This window comes from Triticum dicoccoides, chromosome 5A (genome assembly GCF_002162155.2).
Source record: "Triticum dicoccoides isolate Atlit2015 ecotype Zavitan chromosome 5A, WEW_v2.0, whole genome shotgun sequence".
In the NCBI taxonomy this organism is placed as follows: Eukaryota; Viridiplantae; Streptophyta; class Magnoliopsida; order Poales; family Poaceae; genus Triticum; species Triticum dicoccoides.
The window spans coordinates 197,704,210-197,712,838 of NC_041388.1; positions in this window are offsets into that span (position 1 = coordinate 197,704,210).

An 8,629-nucleotide genomic window follows, 5' to 3' on the forward strand; every position below is an offset into this window, starting at 1 on the left:
TTTTGCCTATTTTAGGGTTTCGAAGAAAAGGAATATCAAACGGAGTCCAAACGGAATGAAACCTTCGGGAACGTGATTTTCTCAACGAACAAGACCCGGGAGACTTGGACCCTACGTCAAGAAAGAAAAGAGGAGGCCACGAGGTAGGGGGGCGCGCCTACCCCCCCCAGGCGCGCCCTCCACCCTCGTGGGCCCACTGTTGCTCCACCGACGTACTCCTTCCTCCTATATATACCTACGTACCCCCAAACGATCAGATACGGAGCTAAAAACCTAATTCCACCGCCGCAACTTTCTGTATCCACGAGATCCCATCTTGGGGCCTGTTCCGGAGCTCCGCCGGAGGGGGTATCGATCACGGAGGGCTTCTACATCAACACCATAGCCCCTCCAATGAAGTGTGAGTAGTTTACCTCAGACCTACGGGTCCATAGTTAGTAGCTAGATGGCTTCTTCTCTCTTTTTGGATCTCAATACAATGTTCTCCCCCTCTCTTGTGGAGAACTATTCGATGTAATCTTCTTTTTTGCGGTGTTTTTGTTGAGACCGATAAATTGTGGGTTTATGATCAAGTCTATCTATGAACAATATTTGAATCTTCAATGAATTCTTTTATGTATGATTGGTTATCTTTGCAAGTCTCTTTAAATTATCAGTTTGGTTTGGCCTACTAGATTGATATTTCTTGCAATGGGAGAAGTGCTTAGCTTTGGGTTCAATCTTGCGGTGTCCTTTCCCAGTGACAGTAGGGGCAGCAAGGCACGTATTGTATTGTTGCCATCGAGGATAACAAGCTGGGGTTTTCTTCATATTGCATGAGTCTATCCCTCTACATCATGTCATCTTGCTTAAGGCGTTACTCTATTTTTAACTTAATACTCTAGATGCATGCTGGATAGCGGTCGACGAGTGGAGTAATATTAGTATATGCAGGTAGCAGTCGGTCTACTTGTCTTGGACGTGATGCCTATATACATGATCATACCTAGATATTCTCATAACTATGCTCAATTCTGTCAATTGCTCAACAGTAATTTGTTCACCCACCGTAGAATACTTATGCTCTTGAGAGAAGCCACTAGTGAAACCTATGGCCCCCGGGTCTATCTTCGTCATATTAATCTCCTACTACTTAGTTATTTCCTTTGCTATTTACTTTGCCTTTATTTTACTTTGCTTCTTTATCATAAAAATACCAAAAATATTATCTTATCATATCTATCAGATCTCACTCTCATAAGTGGCCTTATAGGGATTGACAACCCCTATTTGCATTGGTTGCGAGGATTTATTTGTTTTGTGCAGGTACGAGGGACTCGCGCGTAGCCTCCTACTGGATTGATACCTTGGTTCTCAAAAACTGAGGGAAATACTTACGCTACTTTGCTGCATCATCCCTTCCTCTTCGGGGAAAACCAACACAGTGCTCAGGAGGTAGCAAGAAGGATTTCTGGCGCCGTTGCCGGGGAGGTCTACGCAAAAGTCAACATACCAAGTACCCATCACATACCCTTATCTCCCGCATTACATTATTTGCCATTTGCCTCTCATTTTCCTCTCCCCCACTTCACCCTTGCCGTTTTATTCGCCCTCTCTCTCTATCCTCCCTCTCTTTCTCTATTTGCCTCTTTTTGCCCGCTTGCTTTTTGTTTGCTTGTGTGTTAGTTTGCTTGCTTGTCACGATGGCTCAAGATAATACTAAATTGTGTGACCTCACCAATACCAACAACAATGATTTTATTAGCACTCCGATTGCTCCTCTTACCGATGCTGAATCTTGTGAAATTAATACTGCTTTGCTGAATCTTGTCATGAAAGATCCGTTTTCCGGCCTTCCTAGTGAAGATGCCGCTACCCATCTAAATAGCTTCGTTGATTTGTGTGACATGCAAAAGAAGAAAGATGTGAATAATGATATTGTTAAATTGAACCTATTTCCTTTTTCTCTTAGAGATCGTGCTAAAGCTTGGTTTTCGTCTTTGCCTAAAAATAGTATTGATTCATGGAATAAGTGCAAAGATGCTTTTATCTCTAAGTATTTTCCTCCCGCTAAGACCATCTCTCTTAGAAACGATATTATGAATTTTAAGCAACTTGATCATGAACATGTTGCGCAAGCTTGGGAGAGAATGAAATTAATGATACTTAATTGCCCTACTCATGGTTTAAATTTGTGGATGATTATACAAAAAAATATGCCGGATTAAATTTTGCTTCTAGAAATCTTTTAGATTCGGCCGCGGGAGGCACTTTTATGGAAATCACTTTAGGAGAAGCTACTAAACTCCTAGATAATATTATGGTTAATTATTCTCAATGGCATACTAAAAGATCTACTAATAAAAAGGTGCATGCGATAGAAGAAATTAATGTTTTGAGCGGAAAGATGGATGAACTTATGAAATTATTTGCTAATAAGAATGTTTCTTCTGATCCTAATGATATTCCCTTGTCTACTTTGATTGAAAATAATAATGAATCTATGGATGTGAATTTTGTTGGTAGGAACAATTTTGGTAACAACGTGTATAGAGGAAGTTTCAACCCTAGGCCTTATCCTAGTAATCCCTCTAATAATTATGGCAATTCCTACAACAATTCTTATGGAAATTATAATAATATGCCCTCTGATTTTGAATCTAATATTAAATAATTTATTACTTCACAAAAGAATTTTAATGCTATGATTGAAGAAAAATTGCTTAAGATTGATGATTTGGCTAGGAACGTTGATAGAATTTCTCTTGATGTTGATTCTTTGAAACTTAGATCTATTCCACCTAAGCATGATATCAATGAGTCTCTCAAAGCCATGAGAATTTCCATTGATGAGTGCAAAGAAAGAACTGCTAGGATGCATGCTAAGAAAGATGCCTTTATAAGAGCGTGTTCTTCTAGTTCCGATGAAAATAAAGATGAAGGTCTAAAAGTTATTGATGTGTCCCCTATTCAATCTTTGTTTTTCAATATGAATCTTGATAATGATGGGACTGAATATGATCCACCTTTACCTAGAAGGCGTTCTAAGAATTCGGAATTTGTTGATCTTGATGCTAAATTTGATAAAAGTGGGATTGAAGAAATTAAAACCCTAGATGTTGCTAAACCCACTATTATGGATTTCAAGGAATTTAACTATGAAAATTGCTCTTTGATTGATTGTATTTCCTTGTTGCAATCCGTGCTAAATTCTCCTCACGCTTATAGTCAAAATAAAGTGTTTACTAAACATATCGTTGATGCCTTGATGCAATCTTATGAAGAAAAACTTGAATTGGAAGTTTCTATCCCTAGAAAACTTTATGATGAGTGGGAACCAACTATTAAAATTAAAATTAAAGATCATGAATGCTATGCTTTATGTGATTTGGGTGCTAGTGTTTCCATGATTCCAAAGACTTTGTGTGATTTGTTAGGTTTCCGTGATTTTGATGATTGCTCTCTAAACTTGCACCTTGCGGATTCCACTATTAAAAAACCTATAGGAAGAATTAATGATTTTCTTATTGTTGCAAATAGGAATTATGTGCCCATAGATTTTATTGTTCTTGACATAGATTGCAATCCTTCATGTCCTATTATTCTTGGTAGACCTTTCCTTAGAACGATTGGTGCAATTATTGATATGAAGGAAGGAAATATTAGATTCCAATTTCCATTAAGGAAATGCATGGAACAATTTCCTAGAAATAAAATTAAATTACCTTATGAATCTATTATAAGAGCCACTTATGGATTGCCTACCAAAGATGGCAATACCTAGATCTATTCTTGCTTGTTATGCCTAGCTAGGGGCGTTAAACGATAGCACTTGTTGGGAGGCAACCCAATTTTTTTGTATCCCTTGATTTTTGCTCCTGTTTAGTAATAAATAATTTATCTATCCTCTGTTTTGGTTGTGTTTTTTGTGTTAAATTAGTGTTTGTGCCAAGTAGAACCGTTGGGAAGACTTGGGGAAAGTCTTGTTGAACTTGTTGTAAAAAACAGAAACTTTAGCACTCACGATAACTACTGTCATTTTTATTTGGAAAGTGATATTTAGTTAATTATTTTTGAAGATGATTAATAGATAAATTGCCCACGTCCAGCAATTTATTTAATAATTTTTGGGGTTCCAGATCTTTCTCTAGCTACAGATTACTATAGACTGTTCTGTTTTTGACAGATTCTGTTTTCTCGTGTGTTGATTGCTTATTTTGATGAATCTATGGTTAGTAAAATAGTTTATAACCCATAGAGAAGTTGTAATACAGTAGGTATAACACAAATATAAATAAAGAATGAGTTCATTACAGTACCTTGAAGTGGTCTTTTATTTTCTTCCGCTAACTGAGCTCACGGGATTTTCTACTTTAAGTTTTGTGTTGTGAAGTTTTCAAGTTTTGGGTAAAGATTTGATGGATTATGGAACAAGGAGTGGCAAGAGCCTAAGCTTGGGGATGCCCATGGCACCCCCAAGATAATCTAAGGACACCTAAAAGCCAAAGCTTGGGGATGCCCCGGAAGGCATCCCCTCTTCCGTCTACTTCTATCGGTAACTTTACTTGGAGCTATATTTTTATTCGCCACATGATATGTGTTTTACTTGGAGCGTCTTGTATGATTTGAGTCTTTGCTTGTTATTTTACCACAATCATCCTTGCTGTACACACCTTTTGAGAGAGCCATACATGATTTGGAATTTGTTAGAATACTCTATGTGCTTCGCTTATATATTTGGAGTTATATAGTTTTGCTCTAGTACTTCACTTATATCTTTTAGAGCACGATGGTGGATTTGTTTTATAGAAACTATTGATCTCTCATGATTCACTTAGATTATTTTGATAGTCTTAAATAGCATGGTAATTTGCTTAAAATCCTAATATGCTAGGTATTCAAAGTTAGTAAAATTTTCTTAAGAGTGTTTTGAATACTAAGAGAAGTTTGATGCTTGATGATTGTTTTGAGATATGGAGGTAATAATATCAAAGTTGTGCTAGTTGAGTAGTTGTGAAATTGAGAAATACTTGTGTTGAAGTTTGCAAGTCCCATAACATGCACGTATGGTAAACGTTGTGCAACAAATTTGAAACATGAGGTGTTATTTGATTGTCTTCCTTATGAGTGGCGGTCGGGGACGAGCGATGGTCTTTTCCTACCAATCTATCCCCCTAGGAGCATGCGCATAGTACCGAGGTTTTTGATGACTTGTAGATTTTTGCAATAATTATGTGAGTTCTTTATGACTAATGTAGAGTCCATGGATTATACGCAATCTCACCCTTCCATCCTTGCAAGCCTCTTCGGTACCGTGCATTGCCCTTTCTCACATTGAGAGTTGGCGCAAACTTCGCCGGTGCATCCAAAACCCATGATATGATACGCTCTTTCACACATAAACCTCCTTATCTCTTCCTCGAAACAGCCACCATACCTACCTATTATGGCATTTCCATAGCCATTCCGAGATATATTGGCATGCAACTTTCCATCATTTCGTTCATCATGACACATTCATTATTATCATATTGCTTAGCATGATCATGTAGTTGACATAGTATTTGTGGCAAAGCTATCATTCATAATTCTTTCATACATGTCACTCTTGATCCATTGCACATCCCGGTACACCGCCGGAGGCATTCATATAGAGTCATCTTTTGTTCTAGTATCGAGTTGTAATCATTGAGTTGTAATTAAATAGAAGTGTGATGATCATCATTTTCTAGAGCATTGTCCCAAGTGAGGAATTATAAAAAAAAGAGAGAGAAAGGCCATATAAAAAAAGAGAAGACCCAAAAAATATGAGAGAAAAAGAGAGAAGGGACAATGTTACTATCCTTTGCCACACTTGTGCTTCAAAGTAGCACCATAATCTTCATGTTAGAGAGTCTCTTGTTTTGTCACTTTCATATACTAGTGGGAATTTTTCATTATAGAACTTGGCTTGTATATTCCAACAATGGGCCTCCTCAAGTGCCATAGGTCTTCATGAGCAAGCAAGTTGGATGCACACCCACTAGTTTCTTTTGTTGAGCTTTCATACATTTATAACTCTAGTGCATCCGTTGCATGGCAATCCCTACTCCTTGCATTAACATCAATCGGTGGGCATCTCCATAGCCCATTGATTAGCCTCGTTGATGTGAGACTTTCTCCTTTTTGTCTTCTCCACATAACCCCCTCATTATATTCTATTCCACCCATAGTGCTATGACCATGGCTCGCGCTCATATATAGCGTGAAAGTTTATAGGTTTGAGATTACTAAAGTATGAAATAATTGCTTGGCTTGTCATCAGGGTTGTGCATGATGAGAGAATTCTTGTGTGACGAAAATGAAACATGACTAAACTATATGATTTTGTAGGGATGAACTTTCTTTGGCCATGTTATTTTGAGAAGACATAATTTCTTAGTTAGTATGCTTGAAGTATTATTATTTTTATGTCAATATGAACTTTTGTCTTGAATCTTTCGGATCTGAATATTCATTCCACAATTGAGAAGAATTACATTAAATTATGCCAAGTAGCACTCCGCATCAAAAATTCTGTTTTTATCATTTACCTACTCGAGGATGAGCAGGAATTAAGCTTGGGGATGCTTGATACGTCTCCAATGTATCTATAATTTTTGATTGCTCCATGCTATATTATCTACTGTTTTGGACATTATTGGGCTTTACTATCCACTTTTGTATTATTTTTGGGACTAACCTATTAACCGGAGGCCCAGCCCAGAATTGTTGTTTTTTTTGCCTATTTTAGGGTTTCGAAGAAAAGGAATATCAAACAGAGTGCAAACGGAATGAAACCTTCGGGAATGTGATTTTCTCAACGAATAAGACCCGGGAGACTTGGACCCTACGTCAAGAAAGAAAAGAGGAGGCCACGAGGTAGGGGGGCGCGCCTACCCCCTCCCCCCCAGACGCGCCCTCCACCCTCGTGTGCCCCCTGTTGCAGCAAGGCATGTATTGTATTGTTGCCATCGAGGATAACAAGATGGGGTTTTCTTCATATTGCCTGAGTCTATCCCTCTACATCATGTCATCTTGCTTAAGGCGTTACTCTGTTTTTAACTTAATACTCTAGATGCATGCTGGATAGCGGTCGATGAGTGGAGTAATAGTAGTAGATGCAGGCAGGAGTCGGTCTAGTTGTCTCGGACATGATGCCTATATACATGATCATACCTAGATATTCTCATAACTATGCTCAATTCTGTCAATTGCTCAACAGTAATTTGTTCACCCACCATAGAATACTTATGCTCTCGAGAGAAGCCACTAGTGAAACCTATGCCCCCCGGGTCTATCTTCATCATATTAATCTCCTACTACTTAGTTATTTCCTTTGCTATTTACTTTGCCTTTATTTTACTTTGCATCTTTATCATAAAAATACCAAAAATATCATCTTATCATATCTATCAGATCTCACTCTCGTAAGTGGCCTTATAGGGATTGACAACCCCTTTTTGCGTTGGTTGCGAGGATTTATTTGTTTTGTGCAGGTACGAGGGACTCGCGCGTAGCCTCCTACTGGTTTCATACCGTGGATCTCAAAAACTTGGGGAAATACTTACACTACTTTGCTGCATCATCCCTTCCTCTTCGGGGAAAACCAACGCAGTGCTCAAGAGGTAGCATTTCACTAGTGGCTTCTCTCAAGATAGCATAAGTAATGGTGGGTGAAAAAATTACTGTCGAGCAATTGATAGAAAAGCTAATTATGAGAGTATCTAGGCATGATCATGTATATAGGCATCACGTCCGTGACAAGTAGACAGACTCCTGCTTGCATCAACTACTATTACTCCACACATCGACTGCTATCCAGCATGCATCTAGAGTATTAAGTTCATAAGAACAGAGTAACGCATTAGGTAAGATGACATGATGTAGAGGGATAAACTCAAGCAATATGATATAAACCCCATCTTTTTATCCTCGATGGCAACAATACAATACATGCCTTGCTGCCCCTACTGTCCCTGGGAAAGGACACCGCAAGATTGAACCCAAAGCTAAGCACTTCTCCCATTGCAAGAAAGATCAATCTAGTAGGCCAAACCAAACTGATAATTCGAAGAGACTTGCAAAGATAACCAATCATACATAAAAGATTTCAGAGAAGAATCGAATATTGTTCATAGATAATCGTGATCATAAACCCACAATTCATTGGATCTCGAGAAACACGCCGCAAAAAGAGTTACATCGAATAGATCTCCAAGAAGATCGAGGAGAACTTTGTATTAACATCCAAAGAGAGAGAAGAAGCCATCTAGCTAATAACTATGGACCGGAAGGTCTGAAGTAAACTACCCACACATCATCGGAGGGGCCATGGAGTTGATGTAGAGGCCCTCCGTGATTGATGCCCCCTCCGGTGGAGCTCCGGAAAAGGCCCCAAGATGGGATCTCTTGGGTACAGAAGGTTGCAGCGGTGGAAATACGGTTTCGTGGTGCTCCTGGATGTTTTTGGGGTATATGAACATATATAGGAGGAAGAAGTAAGTCAGTGGAGCCACGAGGGGCCCACGAGGGGGAAGGGCGCGCCCAGGGGGGTAGACGCGCCCCCTACCTCGTGGCCTCCTCGGTTGTTTCTTGACGTCCACTCCATGTCCTCTAGATCACGTTTGTT